The 23139-nt window shown below is 31.0% G+C and overlaps 1 protein-coding gene across 1 annotated transcript in view; it reads left to right on the top strand.

Annotated features, from left to right (window-relative positions):
- LOC136984336 (interaptin-like) overlaps positions 1-23139 on the top strand; it is a 99494-nt gene that overhangs the window by 37580 nt on the left and 38775 nt on the right. The window contains exon 2 of the mRNA XM_067281273.1: positions 6879-6982. The gene's annotated coding sequence lies outside the window, so the exon portion shown is untranslated. The remainder of the gene's footprint in view (positions 1-6878; positions 6983-23139) is intronic.

Here is a 23139-nt window from a genome sequence, read left to right as displayed (position 1 = left end):
AATAATAAATAACCAATTTTCTAAAATTATTAAAAGAAAACTAGAAAGTCATAAAAAGCAAAAAAAGTAAAAGTATGGAAATATTTTTACCCATACTTGTAGTTTATTTAATTTTTTTCTCATACCTTCTAAATAAAATCGTCTATTAAAAGCATCAAAAATATCATTTATACGTTTTGTAAATCCGATTGTTGGATTCGCATCAGTAATATTGATGTCACCCCTCTGATTATAAAACTTCAGTCCATCCGCTATCAGTGGCGTGCCGTCATTGGAAGCGGTGGAAGCGCAGCTTCCACATTCCTTTGTAGTTTCTAAAATATAAAGTTTCTTATTTTAACGTACTTTGAATTAATTAAAATTAATATTTTATTATAACTGCATTATGTATCTTATTACAAATTTCTATACTACATGTGAAAAAAACGATAAGATTACCATTGTATATTCGAATATCAGTGGCGGAATAGAAGCGCTTACGAGACAGCTTCCACGGCGAGAATAACTGAATGGTATAAAGCAGCCAGAGGGCATTGGCGCGTGCGCTTTACAGAGCACCAACTTCATCCGGTTTAGCTGGTGGAAGCTACACATGTGTAATACCCCGTTCGCACCGAGCATTTCAATCTAGATTGTGACCAAGGTCAGCGACTATGACTTGGTGCGAACACCCTCGACCGTTTCAATCTCGACTGAAACGACGTTCAATCGCGATTGACTGGAGAGAGTTCTTGAAACTAGATCCAGTCATAAGAGAGATCCCACAATCCCACGCGCGTGAGAAAATACAACATGGCTACAGAACACGTGTCGGGCTATCGGCAAAGAAATAAAAAAGATGTTTGGAGAGACGATGACATCTGTCTATTATTAGATATATGGCAAGATAAAGTATTTATTTCTAATCAAAACTTCCATTTTGTGTGTTGGTGTTTGTGACTTACCGAGTAGTTATGCCAGTTTTATCATCGCTTACAATAGCCGGGTTATTCTCAAGCGAATTACCTGTGCGAACGGCACGACGTTTGAATAGCGACAGTCACAATCCAGATTGTAGGTAAATCGAGATCGAAGTTAGTCGAGGATTGTGTGCGAACGTAGTATAACGCTTCCAATGATTCAATCCCTTAGCCACTGGATAGGGAGCTATCTGACTAAGTGAATTGTTTAAGATTTAAAAAGTAAAGAGTATTCAATGTTATTTTTATGTACGTTTTTTGCAAAGTTATATTTGATTATAATTTTCTTTTAATTTTACTGTAATTATATTGACATAAAATCTTTAGAATTTTTATCACTTTTAGATGTTAATAATTTTAATATTACGAAAAACGATTTTTCTAAGAGTGTTTTAATTCTTTAAATTAAATAAATTTTATGGGAAATTTTTTGATTTATCTAAATTACGCAGCGAATCGCAATATTTATATTCGTGTCCCGATTATATTGACAAGTAACTCTTAGACATAAAACATATTATAATTAATGTCGATCCGAACAAAGACATACTAAAAGAAGTATATGATTTAATATCATTAATATTTATGGTACCATCTACCGGTGGGTCTGTTGAGCGCAGTTTTTCGACCACGGAGCAAATTCATACATTGGCCAGGAACACTCGGTCGGAGGAAAAATCGTGGTCGCTAGCATGATTTCGATAGAAAAAAAGCTTTCGAATACGTTGATGGAGTCGACGACCAGCGACTTTATGATGAAGTAATTAATTTAGAGAAAAATTTATTAGTTTAAAAAAAACATAGGTAAAAGTCGTTTGTAGTCGGACACCCATTGTTTATATCAAACTGTCAGGCAGAAATCATAAATCGCGGAAGGAAGTCGTCCTATGATCGGTGGAAGATCGAATTCATCTTCTATTTTGACTTTTCTCCGGCTCCAGGTAAGAGTCTCGTTACATTTAGTAACCAGGGACCAACCACTTGGGATGCGTGATTGAGGGAGAACGACCAATCAAAATGAATGAAAGAAAGAACGCAGATTGATATAACCTCCGATAATCAAGGACACCAGGCACTCGGTTAACGTTCCGAATAACCAAAACCCGTGTGTCAACGCACAGAAAAAAAAAAACAGTTTCTCGTCTATTGTGCCAACCTGTAACCCGTGCCACTTCGGTCTTAGACCGTGTCCCCGACGCCAACAGAGGTAGGTCTCCCCGTGCCCTACAGACTTGTCAACGCCACTGTCCCGGGACCACCTTCGATCGATCATCAAAGAACCACATCGACGCTCAGGATGTCCGAACGGCTGATTGTCCTAAAGCAAACTATTTTGTACATAGTATATGTTTATTTTATGTTTCTTTTTTTGTCGGTTTTTGTCAGATACGTCTCTTCTGCCACCACGCACATACGAATGGACCCTAGGTCATCACTGACGCGCAATTAACTGATTGCCCCTGGAAGTCGGCTTCTTACAGAAACACAGCTTCCCTATCATCATATGTCACGGCATGCCACTGTCCGCTATTGAGTTGCTAAATACCTATAAGACAAAGTGCAGTATTTAAAAAATAACATGCTTTACATAATATTAAATTTAAGTTCATCTAATTTTTAAGATAAGTCATAAATACTATTATTCGTTGTATACTTATTCTAATAGAAACATACTTGGGTAGCCAATTCGACTTTCATTTTTTGAAAAGTGTTTGGATAAATGTGGTTAGGGGTTAGTTTAAGACAAACTTTTAAGCATCCTACTCTGGAATCCAGGACAAGCAAAGTTTGATGGGGTTGCGGCGGACGTTTTCATCGCGAAAACGTGAACGTCGGAGGTTCAGCGCCGCCATCCTGTAAGCCTAGAAGTTTGACAATGGCGTTTGGAACGTCGAGCATGATTCCACCGATGTTCTAAATGCCATTGTCAAGCTTCTAGGTTTACAGGATGGCGGCGCTGAACGTCCGACGTTCACGTTTTTGCGATAAAAACGTCGGCCGCGACCTCGCTAATGCTTTTATTTAATGATGCCATCACTCAAAACCTAAATAAATAAATAAGTTACTGTTAAAAAATATAGTATTTAAATAACTTTATATAAAAAAATTAGAGTATATGTAAATTATATCCAATAAGAAGCCTATTTCTGATTGTTTTAATAAGATGAAGAGTATCAGAAAATATGAAAATTCTTATGTTGCCATATGAATGATGCATGAAGTAATGTTTAGCCACCACCTAAAACAAAGCATCACAAAACTGTAAAACAGCTTAGATAAACAAATTATCATTTAAAATTTTTAAGTTTATATAAGCTTCCATTTACTCCAAGAAGTTTTCACATACTTCTGTTAGTAGCATTCCAGTCTTTAATAATAAAGTGGGCTGCAAAATGTCTTTCGCAAACGAAATCTGTTGATTTATAAAGTCTGTTTTTTCTGTGAATCAATCACCGCCATTTTGGGAAAGTTCTTTAAATAAACTTACGTTCTCTGAACGTGTGCAGTATCCGGCATTGCATCCAGTCACAAATCATGCTTTGCCCATCGTTAAATAGCATGTTTCGAACTAATTTACTGAGAATGGCACTTTACTACAAACAAATGAAGCAAATACACCCAAATACTTTTCGTAAGTAGTCATAAATTATAAATAAACGAAACCAATTTAGAACTCAGAGGGGCCAAGGGACCCTGACACCCTCAAAGTGAAAAGAAATTCTCCAAAAAATTTTTTCTTAATTACAAGTAAAATTCATTTTTCATTTATATTGTGTCATGTCTTCTATTACTTAAGAATTGGCGGTCACATAAGATGGGAATTTTATTGAATTCTTATTAAAATTTTTTAATCCGTTCAACTGGGCTTTCCCAAGATGAAATTTTGAGTCCGCCACTAAACGAAACAACTATTTTTTTTTAATGCCTACGAATCTAATAGAAAACACTGTTACACGCGGAAATGCCCATCTACGATTATTGCGCCCTCTAGTAAGTAATACGTGAACAAATAAATAACCTTGTCTTGTATCTGTTAGTTGGGCATGAGCTTCTGGGTCATATCGCCCCGTGGTAAATTGCGACGTAATTGTCATGTAATAGTAGTAGTATGTGTTTATGATGGTCGTTGCGCGGAGAATAATGCTTTCCGAGAAGTCTTAAGGGTAACTGGCCCCTATTTAGGCGTTACAGACGTGGAGAAAACCCGGAAAATTCCACGTGGCCAACCCGTCTGGACGAGGAGCGAACCCAAGACCGAATTTCCAGTGTTCAGGGAACGGAACCGCTTGGCCACTGGTGAGCCGTTTTCATTCTTATACAATTAGTAGCGGATCCAGAACCCAAAGGAAGGACTAAATCAAAAATTAAAAATATTTAAATAATTAATAAAAACATTTTATTAACATGTGCACGACGATTATATTGCGGATAATCCGATAAACCCCTGGTTCTCAATCCGTGGTCCGCGGAACATAGGTGCTTCGCGAAGCCACTTCAAGTGTTCCGCGAAAAAATAAATATACAATTAAAAATTGTTGCAAAAGAAAAATCAATACAATGTAAAATAATTTTTGTATAGGAATATAATCAGCAAACGTCAATGACATTATATAGTAGACAGAGTACGCTCTTGATTTCAAAAAGAAAAAGGTTTGCACCCCTGCTTTAAAGTTGATGAGTTGTAAGTGTTTCGCGGAAAAAAAAATGTCAAAGTTTAGTGTTTCCCGACTTCAAAAAGATTGAGAACCGCGGCAATAAACCATATTTGCCATCATAAATGTTTATTAAAAACAACGTTTTTAAGTTTAAAGAAATATTATTTTTTATATCATGAGGAGTACATATAGCTGTCTGTAGCTGCCTTTGTATCCGCCCCTGTATATCATCAATTTATTGCTCGATCAAATAATCAGTAAATACAATATATTTACTAATCACATTATTTTTACTTCTTCCAGAAATACAGTAGATGATTTAGCTGGTCAGATATTCATATATATTTTATGACACGTTTTTACATATGTAATTGTTTCTCATATGTCGAATAAAATTTGTTCATTATGATTCTGTAAGAAACGTTTTGAATGTCCGTGTATTAGAAAACTGATTAAGAAAGGTAACCTCGAACCTCCACATACAGTAACGTATACCATAGTGTAGAGCGCCGTGTTGTCATTTGCCTTGAGCGAATGTACTGTACAGTACCTATGATGATATACTGAAATAGTCTATACTCAAACATCCGGAATCAAAATTGAAACAAACATTTACATGAAATTTTGTTTTTTAGTAATTTCATGTAGGCTACTAGAAACCACGATTGTTCTTAATTCCGGATTATGTTTTTTAAATGACATTTTGTAGTAGAATGACCGTAGTCATAGATATTAATTGGTCATATTCGAGAAAAATTATCACATTATCTTCTAATCCCTTCCGTTTCAACATATTACGTTGAATTAAAATATAGACATTTTTAAAACTCCAGCCTGTAGGCACTAAGAAGGCTATTTTAACAAGCCAATATGGATTCGGCCAGGCCCACAATGGGCGGTGAGAGACAGACCCGACAAATTCGAACGAACCACTTCACGAAAAATTTCTGGGGTTTTTCGAACCGTCCAGATCCGATCCCAGATCCTCCAGAGCGGTGGGTTACGTATTCATTCGACCATCCGCCCATCATACTATCATGGGTTTGGCCAGGCTCACAAATAGGGGCGAATGATGGAGGATGGGACCTAACATATCACCCGGATTCGCCCCTGAAGAATACTGGGGTTTCTCTTCCGGATTCTATTAAACTCTTCGACAGTCTGGGTCTTAGGAAAAATTATTAGTAAACGAAGTAAGAACACGGGTAATATTCAACAGATTCAATATAACACGAGTTTTCCGAATAGTTTTTATGCACTATATCATGTATAAAGTGCATAAATTAAAATAATTCAATAAATTTATTCAACTCTAACGTTCTGATATTTATGTAAATAAAATGTATAAATATAAAAATATAAAAACGAAAAAGTTTAAGTTAGGCTAAATGGATTTTGATATTGTTTTAAATAATTTTCATAATTTTAAATGCACAAACAGCGAAATGCTTAAATACACAATATCAGTACAGTGGTGCTTTATTCCAAAGGCAAAAAGAGCAATTGTCTGGGGACCACACTAACAGCGGGTCCCAAACCAATTTTTTATAAGAAAATATTTCCCCTCGAAGCATTTCCCCGAAGAAAAAATGTCTGAAGTCAACACTGTACTGTATATGGGCTTCATAATTCAAATTCGCTCGGGCCTTTTGAAGTTATAACGCACCACTTTATCAGTATCCAAAGTTTAAAAATCAAAAATTAACAAACAAATAGGCCTATAGGATTAATTTTTATTATTATGCAAAAATGAAAATGAAATGAAGTATATTTAATACATAAACTACAATGATTAATATCTCAAATATATTAGAGAAACGTTAAAAATTAGTAAATCATTTTTCACGAATACTATATTACCCATATGTGATGAGTGTGGTGAAAAACATGAAAAATGACTATGATTTACTGTGATTACTGTGAAAATGACTGTGATTTACAAATTAATTATTCATAACATTCATTCTTTCTACTTGTGCTTTATATACAAATTTTATAAGCTTAAAAAAATAATTAATTTAATTAATTTCATAATCGAAAGTAAACTTCAGGTATATTATCGAAAACGATACCGATGACGTCAGTGATAGTTTATCCCTTATGAAAAGATATACTTTCTCTTTCAATAATTCTATATATTTTATTAATATTTACATTTTATAATAATGACAAAAGATAAACAAATATAAATTTTCTATTTGTATTAATTATTCGTAATTAAACAAGCAATATTTTGCTTTACTCATTACGGAAATGACGACAGATGGCGTCGTTTGTAAAAGTAGGTAGTGGGGGTAGCAGCGAAGCAATTAGCGAAGAGGAGGATGCGGTGTCGATTGACGTTTTGGGCTGACGGATGAGTATAATGTAAGAAATTTTTAAAATTATGCACATGAATGAGTTAAGTGTTATCTTATTTAATTATAACAATCTCTGACCGGAAATTGATCGAATAAAGGTATAGAAAACGATGGAAAAATCCGGATCTTCTCTACTGCATTTCTATACAGAACTATTGACATTTCTTAATTGCGCTAAGTGTGTGACGATCGTTTCTTCAAAGCAAACACTTACAATTCTATTATAGTAATCTTTAAATGAATAGGAAGTTGTAATGAGATATAAGAAGTTATTCGATCGCTTCTGATTGAGTGTTTCCTGTCGTAATATTTCTTGCAGGAAACTATTTGTCTTTTTAAATCGTTTTCATCATCTTTAAATTCCAATCATTTAAATCTCCATTATGTTAACTCTTTAAAATCTCTGTTAATAATGCGTTTTTAAACATCATTACTAAATATATATACATTTTTAAAATAAATTTATATATCTAATGTATCTGCAGATTTAATTTAGGTAATTATTTTATTTAAATTTACAGCTGCATTAACTTAATGAATTTGACTACTATATATATATATATATATATATATATATATAATGTATGTATGTATTAATTTTTTTCTGTATTCTGTAGCCTGTATTTAAGATTATAAATTTGATTAATCGACTAATTGTTATATCCCAAATTATTTGATTTTTATAAGTGATTATAATTTAAATATGAATAAATGTATTATAAATATTATATATATATATATATATATCCAGCTTAATAATAAATCTTCTTTTCTGGTTGCTGTATAATTTATTGTACTGCGTCTGACAAAATGATTTGTTTTGATAAAGTATTTTCGTTCTTTTAATTAGGAATTATTGCGTATTGATAAGATTTGTTGTCTGGTTTAAAATTTTGAAATATTTTATGCAATTTATAATTAACACAGAATTTAGAAACTAATTATTGACTATTTATATATGGTGTTTTTAAAAATTTCATTTTTATCTAATAAATATTTTAGTATTCAATTATAAGTATAATTAAACAGTGGGAATAATTAATACCCTTTGATTAAATATTAAAATTATTATTAAAAATAAAGTAAAATATCGTACAATATGTATTCATTATCATACAGTATGATTGTTAAATGTCTCGTGTAATGATATTCTGTCTTCATTTGCTGTTTTTCTGGTGAAATAAAAACAGTAGGATATTATTTTTAAATCATTTTTACACATAAGATGACGATTGAGAATAAATTCTGATTTTTTTTTTTTTTCTTTTGTAATCAAATTTTAATCTAAAAAATTGCTGTAAGATAATTTAATTTTATAAAATATATAACCTTCAAAATAAAAGTACATATAAGTAAGCATGTGCTTTCTGTTAATGCAGCTAATTATAAACAAATTTTGCTAAAATATATCTTGCCAAAATATCTAACAATAATAATAAATTCTAAGATAAAAATTTTAGTGGTTTAATCTTTTTGGCAAGATTCATTCTTGGCTTCACTTTTTCATTTTTTTTACATGGAAAAACAAATTATATTGCATTCTGTTATAGCTAAAATATTTATATTAAAAAAATTAAGATTTTTTAAAAAATATGTTAAATTTAAATGTTGAATCCTAGTTTTTTCCTCCTTACTATTTTATCTGGAAGAAGACTAGACTATAATTTATACTTTTTTAAAAAATCACACATGAAAAAATAATTTTTAAGATAAGGAATTTATTTGAAAATTCCAAATTTAGAATATGATTTTGTTGCAATTTATTTACAGGTATTTTTTTAAGGTTAAAAGTTAAAATTTTATTTTTATAAATTTTTTAAATAAGATTATATTTTGAAGTGAAGATAATGGTGAATTACAGTTATATAAAAATGAAATTAATGCTTTAATGTTTTATTAAATATTAAATTCTGTTAATTGATACAGCTATCAGTTTTATATTCTTTGATTTTGAAAATAGATTTGTTTGTATCAAAATTTACATCAATGGTTATATTTAGATGTTAAATACTAAAGAATGCTAAATTAAAAAGGAAATAAAATTCTAATTATGCCTTTTTTAATTTAAAAGAACTTTTTCTTTTTTTGAAATATTTTGAAAGCATGGATTATCAGCTATTATTGTCACTGGTGCATGAAATGATTTGAATGTAGTAGCTTAATATCACTTAAATAAACAACTATTGTTATACTTACCAAATAGAAATATTGCAATAAAATAAATTCTAGAAACATTATAGTAATAAAATATTCCGTTATTATATTCGTGAATTTTATAGTTTAAATATTTAATGATTTTTTTGGAAATACATTAAACAATTAAAAATTGCTTAATTAATATTTGTTTTTGTCTCGGATAATCAGCATTTAATGTCAATTTTAAGCTTTTAAGATCTGTTTACTTTCCAAAAAAGTATAAATATTATTTTGTTTTTGTAAATGAAGCTTTAAAATTATAATTTATACTTATTATGATTGATTTATTTTATTTTTAAATGCTTTTTTTTTTCAAAAATGGGTTGTATGGAATGAAAACATAAAAATATATCCAAAACCAATAAAAGGAATAAATACTTACTGATACCTGATGGTGATGGTGATTGTTGAATGAAAATGTTTGTATCAGTAAATATTTTTATTCCTTTTCTGGTTTTTGGTATATTTGTGTGTGTTTCTATTTTTAAAATCATTAAAATGATATATATATATATATATATATATTTATGCAATGCCGCCCAACATTTCCAGATTGGGGATTTTTTATCGACCGACAAACAGAAAATTTGGGGAATTCTTTGGGGTGACTTTTTTCACTCTTTTTTTTAGTCTACTGGAAAAAGATGAAAGTTTTGACATGACGGAATATGTGAAATGCCATTTAAGCATCATAATCAAATGTGTTATTCAGAATTATTCATTAAAAAATTATTCAGAAATGATTCACATTGCTAACGAGCAAATATTTATTGTGACATCATCACAATGCCAGGCTGCAATTTTTAATAATATTCTTAATTTATTAAATTTAAAACATATGCTCTCTACCTCAAATTAGTAGTGTCTTGCCCTTGCACATCATATGTTTCTTATTATCAAGCCCCTATACAAGAGAGTGGTTCCTATTATTTGGACAAGGAGCTGTTTGTGTTTAGGACTACATGTTCACCAAGTTTTGCTTGAAGTGGAAACCTGAACATCTGGCCCTCCTTTTTGTTGAGCTTCAATTTGAAGAAGTTGTAGCCCTATAAATTCCCACTATCTTCTGTCTGTCCATCTGTCTTTCTGTAATCTGAGAACAGAGTTAGATAGATGAAAGACAAGAACAGATATGGAAACCTTAGGGGCAGGAGGCCCCAATTAACTATATATGAACTTTCGATTCAAATTGGATGTTACGTTATTTCAATTCAAAAATTTTCCCCTGAAAGGAGTTAGGTCACCAGCATGACTCTGTTGCTAACAGGAAAAGTATGATGTACAGAGGCTTGATAATAAGAAACGTATGATGTGCAGGGGCAAGACACTACTAATTTGAGGTAGAGAGCATATGTTTTAAATTTAATAAATTAAGAATATTATTAAAAATTGCAGCCTGGCATTGTGATGATGTCACAATAAATATTTGCTCGTTAGCAATGTGAATCATTTCTGAATAATTTTTTAATGAATAATTCTGAATAACACATTTGATTATGATGCTTAAATGGCATTTCACATATTCCGTCATGTCAAAACTTTCATCTTTTTCCAGTAGACTAAAAAAAAGAGTGAAAAAAGTCACCCCAAAGAATTCCCCAAATTTTCTGTTTGTCGGTCGATAAAAAATCCCCAATCTGGAAATGTTGGGCGGCATTGCACAAAACTGCCTTCAGTTCTCAACATTACTTTTCTGCCCAAACTTGCTGTGTGACGTCATGAAATTGCTAGGTGTGTGGTGCCCTGGACTCCCATCACATGGAAGCTAGACATTTTACTGTGCTGTGTGATTCAATTTCACGCTGAACGTCGATATAAGCGGACTAAGGATTTATTGTCACTTGCTATTGCCAGTATTATATTTTTATAGCTACTTATATTTTTATATTTTTATAAATTTATTTATTTTTATAGCTAAAAATATTGCAAGTGGTGAGTTTGGTGCTATGTAGTGCGACTCCTGATATATATATCATTAGTAAGTTTCTTGATGTGTAGTGATCTTTAAAATGCCATTGTCAAAATATTACCTGAGTAGAAATATAGCTGAGTCTGCATCTGATGACAAACTTACAGTCAGATGCCTCACAAGGAAAAAAATACCTTACAGGTATTTACAAACACAGATTAAAAGAAGTATTTAGTTTTCATAAATTACATATTTGCCAAGCTGCCACTAATACCTGTAGCTTCATCTGTTATGTCAGCAACCTTTTCACAATGTCCCTCTTGATTGGTATGCCAATATTGGCTAATATTAAACATTTTATCATTAGCATATGTAGGTTATACAAATATACATCAATGAAACCCGATAATATAAGCAAATACACTCACAACAGCTGTAAATGAATAGGTTAAATTTGGTACTAGAGCTAGACATTAGGTGCCATCTCTTGTTAAAACTAGTAATTATAATATTTTAATTAATTTAGAATAAACTGAAAAGAAAAGAATTGGCCCAAAGTGGTATTCGAACCCGCAACTCCCGCTTACCGTGCGAATGTGTTGCCAGTTACACTATCCGGACCTCCATTCTGATCTCCTCTTCCAATATATATAAGCCAAAGACATAACTATCAATGGCTATATACTATGTCTTTGGCTTATATATATTGGAAGAGGAGATCGGAATGGAGGTCTGGATAGTGTAACTGGCAACACATTCGCACGGTAAGCGGGAGTTGCGGGTTCGAATACCACTTTGGGCCAATTCTTTTCTTTTCAGTTTATTCTAAATTAATTAAAATATTATAATTACTAGTTTTAACAAGAGATGGCACCTAATGCCTAGCCCTAGTACCAAATTTAACCTGTTCATTTATGGCTGTTGTGAGTGTATTTGCTTATATTATCAGGTTTCGTTGATGTATGTTTGTATATCTTTGCTTTGCTGGGGTTGCGATGGCGGACTGAGCTGTCTTGTGTGGATGTTGCGGGCCGTGGGCACAGATGCGTTCCCAGTCAGCACCGTAATAGTGTATGTAGGTTATGCTTTTACATGAAAAATGGATACAGTAATACCCCAAACTTATGCAATAGTGGGACTGAGCGATATAATCGCATAAGTCAAATTTGCGTAAGTTGGGGTATAATTTCGCATATAAATACATACAAATTATTTTTAATTTTGGCCAGAGACTAAAGAAACTAATAATTTAGAAAAAAAATGTTTAATAAAATCTTAGATAATACATATGTATAACAAATTATATAAATAAACAACAACTAACCCGTTATACATAAAGACCAACCACTGCCGAATTATCGGGCTAGAAAATGGCTATAGTAATATTAATAATTTAAGATAATTTGGTACTAGAGCTAGGCATTAGGTGCCAACTCTTCCTAAATTTAATAATTAGAATTTTAATTAGGCCTAAATTTATTTAAATTATTTAACTGGAAGAAAAGAATCGACCCAAAGCGGGACTTGAACCTACCAACTCCTGCTATCCGTGCAGACACATTACCAGTTACGTGCAGAAATGCGGTCTTCATTGGAATCTATATTTTCTAAAATTTGTAACCCCTTTTCAATTGAACTGAGGCCTTTCATCAAGTTTTCATAGCTTCGAGAATTTTTTCTTTATTTTTTATAATTGTTCTGACCATCGATTTCCGGTAGATCAAACTTCTTTGCCAATTCACAAATTTTCATTTTTGTATCGAAGTTTTTAATAATGTTAACTTTAAATTCCAAAGATAAAGTTTTTCTTTTCTTGTTTGATGCAGAAAAATCAGTTCTACTTCGTTTAGATGACAAGTCTCTGTAGATATAACAAACACAGAAATAAATAACACAAAATAAATTGTAGCTGTGTGTCAATTCCACGTGACATGTCCGAACATGTAAGCTGAACAATAGTGTGGGGGGAGTGAGTAATCAAGAGTTGCGTGGCACTCAAACAAAAGACGAATCAACGAGATTTGAAAATCGCGTAAGTTGAGGTATTACCGTATTACAAAATTGAAAATTTTTATATTATCAATTGAGTGTCACTCCTTTGTTTCTCAAGTCATTTTGTAATTATTTAAATACAAAATATTGATAGTTTTAAACTTTATATGAAGTGTGATGATATATGAATATTTTTAGGCCTGAAGGTAGAATGCCACTGTCTGGTTGTGTATTACCCTGTTTCATGGTTGGACAATTTGCCATTTTTGAAAGTTCGGTTTTTTTAGGAAATCCACTTTCAATAATGACAAAACAATAGCTTCAAAAGTTGAGCTGTGGACAGTGTTGTAACAGTGTATAATTAATTTGTTCTCTGTAGGCTCAATTCACAACAAATGGTTGTAAATAAAAAAAAATGTCCTGACATGGAATGATCTCCCCTCTATATAAAGTAAAATACAAAATTGTGTTAGTTACAGAAATATAAATTTTTATATTATATTATAATTAATTTTTATAGTAATTAACATGGCTTTATATTTTACTAATTCCTCATTGAAATAGCATTTATAGAAACAATGATTATAAAAGTTTCATAGCAAAGTAATAATTTATTCTGTCAAACTCTAAAAGATGGAAAGTACAACTGTCTGATTGATTCAAATTTCCCATTCTAAAGAAATTTTATTCAACTCTCTGCTAGTTGAATGCTAGTTGAGTTAACTCAATCCATCATTTGCTGAAAAACTTATGATATACCTTGGCAGTATCATATAGAAAAATTTATACATTTATCTCTAGAAAACATTTGATAACATGAAATATAAATGTACTTTGAATTAAGCTATTTTTTGAAATAACCCCAAGTATTTCAATTACCAGTACTTTTTTATAAGAAAATGTCTTAATTTAAAATAGTATAATTGATTATATTGGAAAATTGTAAGAGTTTAAGTTAACTTAATTGTTAGAATACTGTATCAGGATTGAAACTAGCATGAAAATGTAATTTAGATTAATTATAAAACAATGTCTAAATTATCTGTTAATAATTAAATAATACTGTCAAATTCATTGGACCATAACTTGTCTAATTTTCTTTCAGGATATTCTAAAATTAATTAATTCGCCATTCTTTATTAACGGATCAAATTTTAATTATTAAATTTATCATTAGTTCAAATTACTTTATATCTATATACAGTATTTAATTAGCCAAGTTATGATTCCATGAACCCAGCATTATCATTTGATTATTTACATTAGATTAATAGGGTTTCCTCGATTTTGAATTATTTCAGTTTTATAGACAAATTCGGTATTTGTTTATAATAATGATTTTTGTTTATTTTGTTTTACTAAATTTATAAATTTTTTAATTATTTTTTTCTATTAGTGATTATCTACATTGTAATTTTTATAATAAAAAAAACAACATTCTTTAACTATTAAGTTTTTAATCTTCATAATTTAAAAACTTTTACAATTTTTTAAATAATTCTACAAACAAGTATTTTTATCAATAATTATCTGAAACTTTCAAGAAAAACTTTTTATTATTTTACATTTAAAATTATAGTGTAAATTTTTAAATTTACCACAAATATTTAAAATTCTAAAATTTAGCAAATTTCCACAAGTCTAGATTTATTTACTTATTTGTTTTGAGTTTTTAATTAAAAATTTTCTTCAAATGAGTTCCATTCTTTGATTTTATTATATATTTTTTCAATTTAATAACTGTTCTATATATCTATATTCAATAAAAATTGATCAGCTTTGAAATGACTTAGACTTGAGATAACTATTTATATTACTGGTTTTTAGTAATATTAAGCATTAAGCAACATCGTTTACAATTTTTACTTAATGTTTATTATTACATGTCACTACTCCAAAATAATTCATTGTAATGTCATTTGTCAAATTATTTCTTTATAATTGTTACTTTTTACACTTTGTAATTGGGCTATAGTGAAATGAGGTTTATTTCAAATTACTACAAGTATGTGTTTCCTATGAATATTTTTCTTTTCTTCACTTCTGTTATTAATAAAGTTCAGTTTTAATTGCCAGTTAAATAACTAAAATACTGAATTATTATTGGGCTAAATTTAAATTTAATTCTGAATTAAATTATAGAACTTTATTTTCTAAAATATTCTAAAGGACTATAATTTTTTTTAACAAGTGTTGTAATAAAAGAATAGAAAAAATGTTATTCTTGAAACCAAGATGGAAATATTAGTGCATTTTATTAATAAAATTTATATAAGGAATCAGAAAATATATAATTTTTTTAAAGGGAAAATGGATTCAATTTCTGTTGAAAAACTACTGTAGCATACATACATACCCTCATGCTCATAATCCAAAAATGATGAGCAGCAGGCAAAAGGAGACTATAATCTTACAACTATCTATTTAGCAACTTTATCCATACTTTCCTGTCCAGACACACCTCCTTTGCTTCAGACATACGTCTCTCTTCTAGCACACTTCCTCACATTCTTTCTGACTGAACACCTTACATTCTTTTAGGTACTCCTCCACTTGTTCCAACCAAGACTTTCTTGGCCTTCTCCTACTGTGCTTCCCATCCATCTTTCCCATATATACTGTCTTCAACAGTTCTCCTTTTATTCTTTCAGCATGGCTGAACCAGGTTTCACTGTCATCCTTATGCCTCAAACCCAGATGTGGAGGTCCATTTAGATAGAACCAGGATTCTCCATTGAAAGTCCAATGGAGCACAACTCCACTACCTTGAACTGCTAGAAATATACAAGACAATGTTGAATAAGAAGCCCATCAACTTTATGGATGATGACACATTCCCCAACTTTTGGAAATTTTTCCTCTATCCCTGTAAACTACAAGTATGTAAGGAGACCATCTACACCAATCAGCAAATGTCAAGAGATTGCTTTCAAATTGTTCAAAAGCATACTGTTCCAATTCCTGGAGATGTCCAATTGAATGTGGATGAGAATATTTGCATATTCATGCAAATGTTTTCATTCACATGTAAGTGAAATTTTTCTGGTATCCAGGCTTTTGTATTGGTTGATTTAGTACATTTTAACCAGCATTTTGCTGTCATCTATTGAAAATATGGCTCATTAAAATGTGGAAAACATTTGTAATTTTAATAGCAATATTAAAAGATCTCTCCATGAAAAATGTGAGTTTAAGTATTTGCTACAGGTTAACAACTCTCCATAAGATAACATATGATGGATACAAGGATTTGTGTTGATGGTCATTGCTAGGTTATGTTATTTTAGTAATTGTTTTGTAAGTGTAAAATGAGTGAATCAAAAAAGAGCAAAATTTGTGATTTTTGCAAGCTATGGAATAGACTAGATGAGAGCAGACATATTCAACCTATCAACGTATCAATAGTATATCTGAAGGCAATAAACTTATATACAGAACTCAAGGATATACAACAGAACAACCTATGACATATATTAAAAGACTTAAGAGGGCATACAGCAACATAGCTGGCTAGACCTGGCACTTTTTTTGGCCCACCTAGACCCTTGTGCCACAAAATCCCAAATCCAATCAACCATCCATGAGTTTTGCAATGAAAAGAAATAAAATTATTTTTGTTTTGGTAAAAATTAATGGAGTTGTCTAATTTATATTTTAGTGTATTTACAAAACAGAGATAATCTGGAATGTTAATTACCATGCAGCAAAGAAATATAATTGTTTTGTAGCATAATTTTATTAGGGTGGATTTTTCAGCTATTAGACCACAACATTTTTAATACTTCTATATCTCCCAAGAAAGAAGTTAACAAAATAGTGTAAGCTGCCGACATATGGGGGCAATTAGTTAATTGCCCGTCAGGAAAAACCTAGGGACCGATCGTATGTGGGTGGTGGCGGCAGAGGCAAAGATGACAAGTGTCTTACAATAACCGTTTATTTTAGTTCCAAAATAAACTTACAAAGTAGGCCTGCAATACAAGATGCGATCTAAATCGTCTGCGGCAGAAGGCGCTCCGGATGACTGCGATTGGAGAATGCTGTCGGAGTCGTCGGTAAAGCCCCGGTGCTGTCGGGTAGGAGAGTCCGAGGGGTCGGTGACGGACGTCGGCGAAGGAGTAGGTGGCTGCCCCCCCCCTTTCGCGACGATCCCGGGCTCATATGGTCTAGCAGGTGTCCTTGACCATCTGTCTCTCTTCTTTCTCCCCTTTTTTTGTTAATTGTTTACATCTCGACTCTTGTATACGAGCACCGCGACATTCCCTTTGTCGTTTATTACCGCGTTGTGTTTGTTTTAGAAGAAATGCTTTACAGATGTCCGGTTTATAGCCCGATGCGCGTTCTTGCTCTGATTGACTTTCCGAAATTTCCCAAGGTAGCGATCTTGTAAACAATTGAATTCTCGGCACCATTTTAGGATCTTCACAATAGCAGTGCTCTTTAAAAACTTGCTAGATGACATGAAACTTTGCAATGACTCTGATTAGGTTACTAAAGTCACTGTTTTGATGTGCAACAGTTGGGAAATCAAGCCTTACTTCAAGTTGAAGAGAGTATCAAAAATAAAAAAGATGCTTTGATGAACTGATTCAAGATGAAAGAATAGAAGATTCTGCCAAGTACTTTCAAATCAAACATTTAATGCTACACTTGATATCATGCAATTAAAAGTTCAATTTACTGGCCAAAATGAGATTGTTGAAACTTTGATAGCTGTACTATATAAAACTTTGACTGAAAGGAGATTACAAACAATATTCTGCTGTATCAAAACTTTCTAACACTTACCACAATTATCTAGCTACTGAGAGAGATGAATAATTATTGAAAATTTGTGGTGTAGGTAAAATTGCAAGGTCTAAAAGCTAAGTACTTCTCAAAAATAATTTGTTAGTCATCAGTTTTCCTGATGTATTCATAGCTTGCATATGTTTTTGTACTATTCCAGTCACAGTTGCCAGTTGTGAGCCTCATTCTCTCTCTGTCAAAAATTATTAAAACTTATTTGAGGAATTCTACATCTTAAAAAGATTTTCCAGCCTAACTTTGATTTCTACTGAGAAAGACTCTGCAAAGGAAATAAATATCTTGGATATTAGAATTTTTCTGCAACAAAAATGAGTGTAGTTCATCAATGGAAAAAGTGACAAAAATGATAGGAATAACTGAAATGTTCACTTGTCTCCAGTAAAATAAGATTAAAAAGAACTTAACAATTAAAATTAAATAAAATTCACAAAAAATAAAAAAATGATTGAAAAATTTCAAAGCACTTAAATAAAAACAAAAATAAGAATATTTCCAACTATTCCGCTACAGCTTTTCATTATACTGGTATTGGCAGTATCAGTACATGCAAATTTATTTTGAAATTTCTGATTTTGGTATAGGGTGGGGTAGATCTACATAGGGACTAATAGGGCTTAAGCCCTGGGCTCTCAACACTTGCAGGCCCACAAAAATTGAATTACAATGGAACCTCTATATTTTTAATATTCGATATTTGTCAAATTTTGATGAATTTTTTATTTTTTCATATTCGTCAGTATTTTCTGTATTTGTCGTCATTCCCAACACTGGAAATGGCACTACAATTGCTCTCCTGCACCGATCAGCCAGCCGTGTTAGCTAGCTGTAGTTAATCAGTCTGCTTTGTGCGATTGTTGTTTGTGTTGTTGAGTTATTGAAAAACAATCATTGCGAGAAACTAAGTTCCAATCACTCCAAAGTGGCAACCAAATGTTGCTCTAGTAAACCAAAATACAAATACATTCAATGATAATGTAATTGCCTACTTCAGAAAAGTTTTTTAAAAAGCAGACAAAAACGCACAACACTGGAAAAGTTCTTTATTAAATCGAGTGCTACTGAATCATCGGCAAAGAGACCCCCATGATCATAATTGGAATTATCTAATGTTTTAATTGATGACTTTTAAACAATAATACTATATTATTAATATATTATATTAATAATACTGTTCTTCCCCTTCTACCACTATACTGTATTTATCTAGTACAATAAAGATAAAGTTTATTCTTGTACCTTTTCTTCAGGATGGGAACAGATCAATTGAATATCAGTTATTTATTATGAGGAGAATTGTTTCTATGTTCATCATATTTCATATTTGTTAGGTCCTTAGGAACAGATTAATGACGAATATAGCGGTTCCACTGTATTATCCATGAATTTTTAACACTTCATCACTTCACAAGTTCATCATTCAACACCATTTCATAAATTAATATATTTCAACTGTGATTTTTGATGTTATTAAAAATGAATTTTAAACTCACAATTTAAAGATTCTTAATCTAACAAAAAATGGTGCCCAAATGGACTTCAATAAGCTTTAGGCCCTGAAAAACCTAGATCCGCCCCTGGGGAGGGGCCCATTTGTACTGTTTGCCTCTAGGCCCTCTAACTTGAAGTTATGCCATTGGCTAGATCAACAAAAGATCCATTTCTGAAACACTGAATATTTATGAAACAGAAATAATAGTAAAATTAAAGACATTTGCAAATATTTGTAATCTTTATAAAAAATGCATTTTATTTTCTCATTATTATACTTGTATTTAATTTTAAACTCTTATAAACTCTTATAAATTATTAATATTATAGCCATTTCTAGTCTGATAATATTTGGCATTAGTTGGTGGCTAGCTTTAAAATATATCAGGTTTGATGATGTTTGTTTATTAATTTTAAACATTTCAAGATGACTTTTATTTCAGGAACACATTTGTATCAGAGTTCAATACTGTTAGTTATAATGTGAAATAAAAATTCAAATAATTAAAAAACAGAATGCAGACCAATATATTACAATATAAATTACTGTTAGTTAAGACCAAGACAAGACTGGCACTAGATTACAAGATCAAGACATTGTTTTGTCTCAAGAATGTCTCAAGACCATTGTAGTCTCTCAAGACTTAACAATGCTGCTGATAATTACTAGAACTAGGAATTTTAGTTGCTAATAATCTTATGTTTAAGTAATTATAGTAGTTAGTAAAAAAAGCTGTTCTAAATTTGTTTTATTGCATTTTACTGTAAACAAAGCATTAAGAGCCACTTAACTATGTCTCGTATTGAATAATGACATCTTCAGATAGAAGAGTAGGACTGGTGATTTCAACTAAACCCTTTCTGCTAACAGTTTTACAAATATTTTAAGTTCAGATATATATCTGTCAAGTAGGGGAAAGGTGCTCCTAATGAATTCTGCTATTTCATGAACTCTATGATTAGTATGACTTATATGGATTATTCTGGGAACAACTTATTTAAGTCTCAACATATTTGGATCATATACGAAGTTATATGAAACTTTATATCAGCGTTTTTCAGTTTTTTTTTATCTCACGGCACACTTGAATATATAATTAAATTTTTGCAGAAAAAAAAATCGCATGATTTAAAGTTGTGTTTGTAAACATTCTATCACCATATTTCTTGCACTTAACCTAATTATTTTTATGTATATTTTTTGTGAATTAAATAAAAGAATGTTGTTGCTCCTTAAAATAACAGCAGTTTACAATAAAAGTTATTTAAATTAATAATTTTCCTTTACATAAAAAATGCAATTAAATCTTAATTTGCATTTAAAAGTGGCATAATAATTTCCTTTAGAAACCTGCTCACTGTCCTGTTATTTCTAAGTTAAAATAATTTGAACTAAATATAGACAATTATAAATACATTTTTGATTTAAAGAAAACTTTATTTTAAATGAAATAACTTGGTATTATGCACATATAATTTTGCTTATGAATATATATTTTTTACTATATTATGTATATGTCTATATGAGTTTTTCATTGTTATAATGAATAATCAGTTGAAAGGTTTTAATTTTGACATATACACTTATTGTTCTTTGAGCTTCTTTCGAAGATAATATATTTAATAACCTTCAGAAATTTTCACAGCGTACCTAAGATACTCTTGCGGCACACCAGTTGAAAATCATTGCTTTATATAATCCTGTATTGGTTAGAACAATATAATTGCTATTGTTTGGGACAAGTAACAAATTTTCATACAGAAATCTCTGCTCATTTCTCTAGGGTAGTTGTAGGGCATTATTTACTGATTGAGAAACAGTAACATTATTATAAGACTCCACAGCAGAAATACCTAATAAAATTTGAAGCTCTTTGTCTAACTTGCCAATTGAAATTGCCAAGATTGATCTGTCTCGCATACCTTGCATTTCTTTATGCAGTGCTCAAGAAGCACTTTAACACTGAAACTGGTTTTTAATTGGCCAACACTGCTCATGACATCATTTTGTTACACTCTTGCTGCATAAAGAAATGCAGTCAAATTATTAGATAATGTTTTAAATTATTGCATAAAAATAATCATCAAAATGTTCAATGCCATCTTCAGCACTGTTCTCAATACAATGATCATTATATATATATTGTGTGTGTGTGTGTGGGTGGGTTTTTTTTTTACTCTCTCCTTTCTGTGGTCATGAAGAAGGCCTTATTAATCATACCCATTGTGGGTTCACCCAGGCCCATAATTGGAATGGTTGGGCAAAGAGGGATGGGACCCAACATATTTGGATGGACTATGTCCTGAAAAATTCACTTAGGCCCATAATTGGAATGGTTGGGAAAGAGGGATGGGACCTAACATATTTGGACGGACTGTCCTGAAAAATTCCTGGAGATTTTTGACAATCAGATTTGATTGCAGGTCCCCAGAGTAGTAGGTTCTATGTATTGGAATGTTTGTAAAAGAATGCACCATCCAAAATTTAAAAATTGCAGTAGGTCGATGCTTTAACTGCCTTGGCCATCTAATGTATAAGAAGTTAATGAATAATACAGGTAACCCCGTATAACACAGGAGTTACGTTCCAAAGTTGTACGTCCAATGTTATGCAAATCCATGTTATATGAAACAAAGAACTAGTGCGAAAAGTGGGGTTAGGTTCCAAAAATTAAAAAAACATGCTGTTAAATCTTTCTTTAAATTGGATTTATGATTCACAAAAGGCCAATGCAGGCATCGGGGCATACGAAATTACAAATAAAAATAATAATATACTGAATATTATACTGTAAAAATATAAAATTTAACAATATAAATTATTTTATATATTTTAAATGATTGCTAGGGGTATCTCTAGTGGTCATTTTTGGCATACAGTGATAGAATCCAGTTTTTCAGCTTTATACAGTAGATTTTTTAATGGGTAAAATACTTATTTAAGTAAATATTTTACCAGAGATTATTTGTCCTATATGATGATCTCAGCATGAGAATCATCAACTGGTAACAGTTTTTAATACATTTCATGTTGTACGAGGGTTTTACCTAATTCCCGAACCGTGTTAGAATGAAGCTGTGCTATAAAAGCACTGTGTTATATGGAGGATGTTCTCAATTCCCAAACTGTGTTAGAGTGAATACGTGCTATAGAAGTGCTGTGTTATATGGGGGGTTACCTGTACTATTTATTTTGTAATGAAAAAAACCCTAACACAACCCAAAAAAATTAGAAACCACTATTCATAAATTTTGGTTACAAATTAAAAAAAAAGAGCTCAAATGGTAATTAATCATCTAAGTTAGTCACTGTAAACAGAATACATAATCCCTTCTATTAACTAAAAATATATATATTTTTATATTTAGTTAAAATAATTTTCTTGCCAAAAAGTTATTTTTAGTTAAAAACCTATTGCCAATTTTGGCATTTCTGTGCCTATTAATGTCTTATATGCACTTACTATGCAATTACAAAATGGATAGTTAAGACAACTTTTTTCCTAGGCCTACTAATCCCTTATTACCATTTTCACTATGTTTTGCACTAATAGTTTCATTTGATTTCAACACTTCTTTCTTCTGTGTAATTTTGAATGAGTATACTTACTTGATGTTAAGAATTTTCAATTTAAATTCTGTTTCAAGTTGTTTCTTTGTATGAATTTATATGAAATGGCATATATTAGAATTCTCTAATAGGAAACATAGGCTGACATTTTTATTTGAAGAATGAATGTTATAAAAATTAATTGCAATATGTTTTGGAA

This window comes from Centruroides vittatus, unplaced genomic scaffold (assembly GCF_030686945.1).
Source record: "Centruroides vittatus isolate TY-2023 unplaced genomic scaffold, ASM3068694v2 contig_914, whole genome shotgun sequence".
NCBI classification, from domain to species: Eukaryota; Metazoa; Arthropoda; class Arachnida; order Scorpiones; family Buthidae; genus Centruroides; species Centruroides vittatus.
Note: the sequence above shows the minus strand (reverse complement) of the source record. Positions and strands in the feature narration are given on the sequence as shown.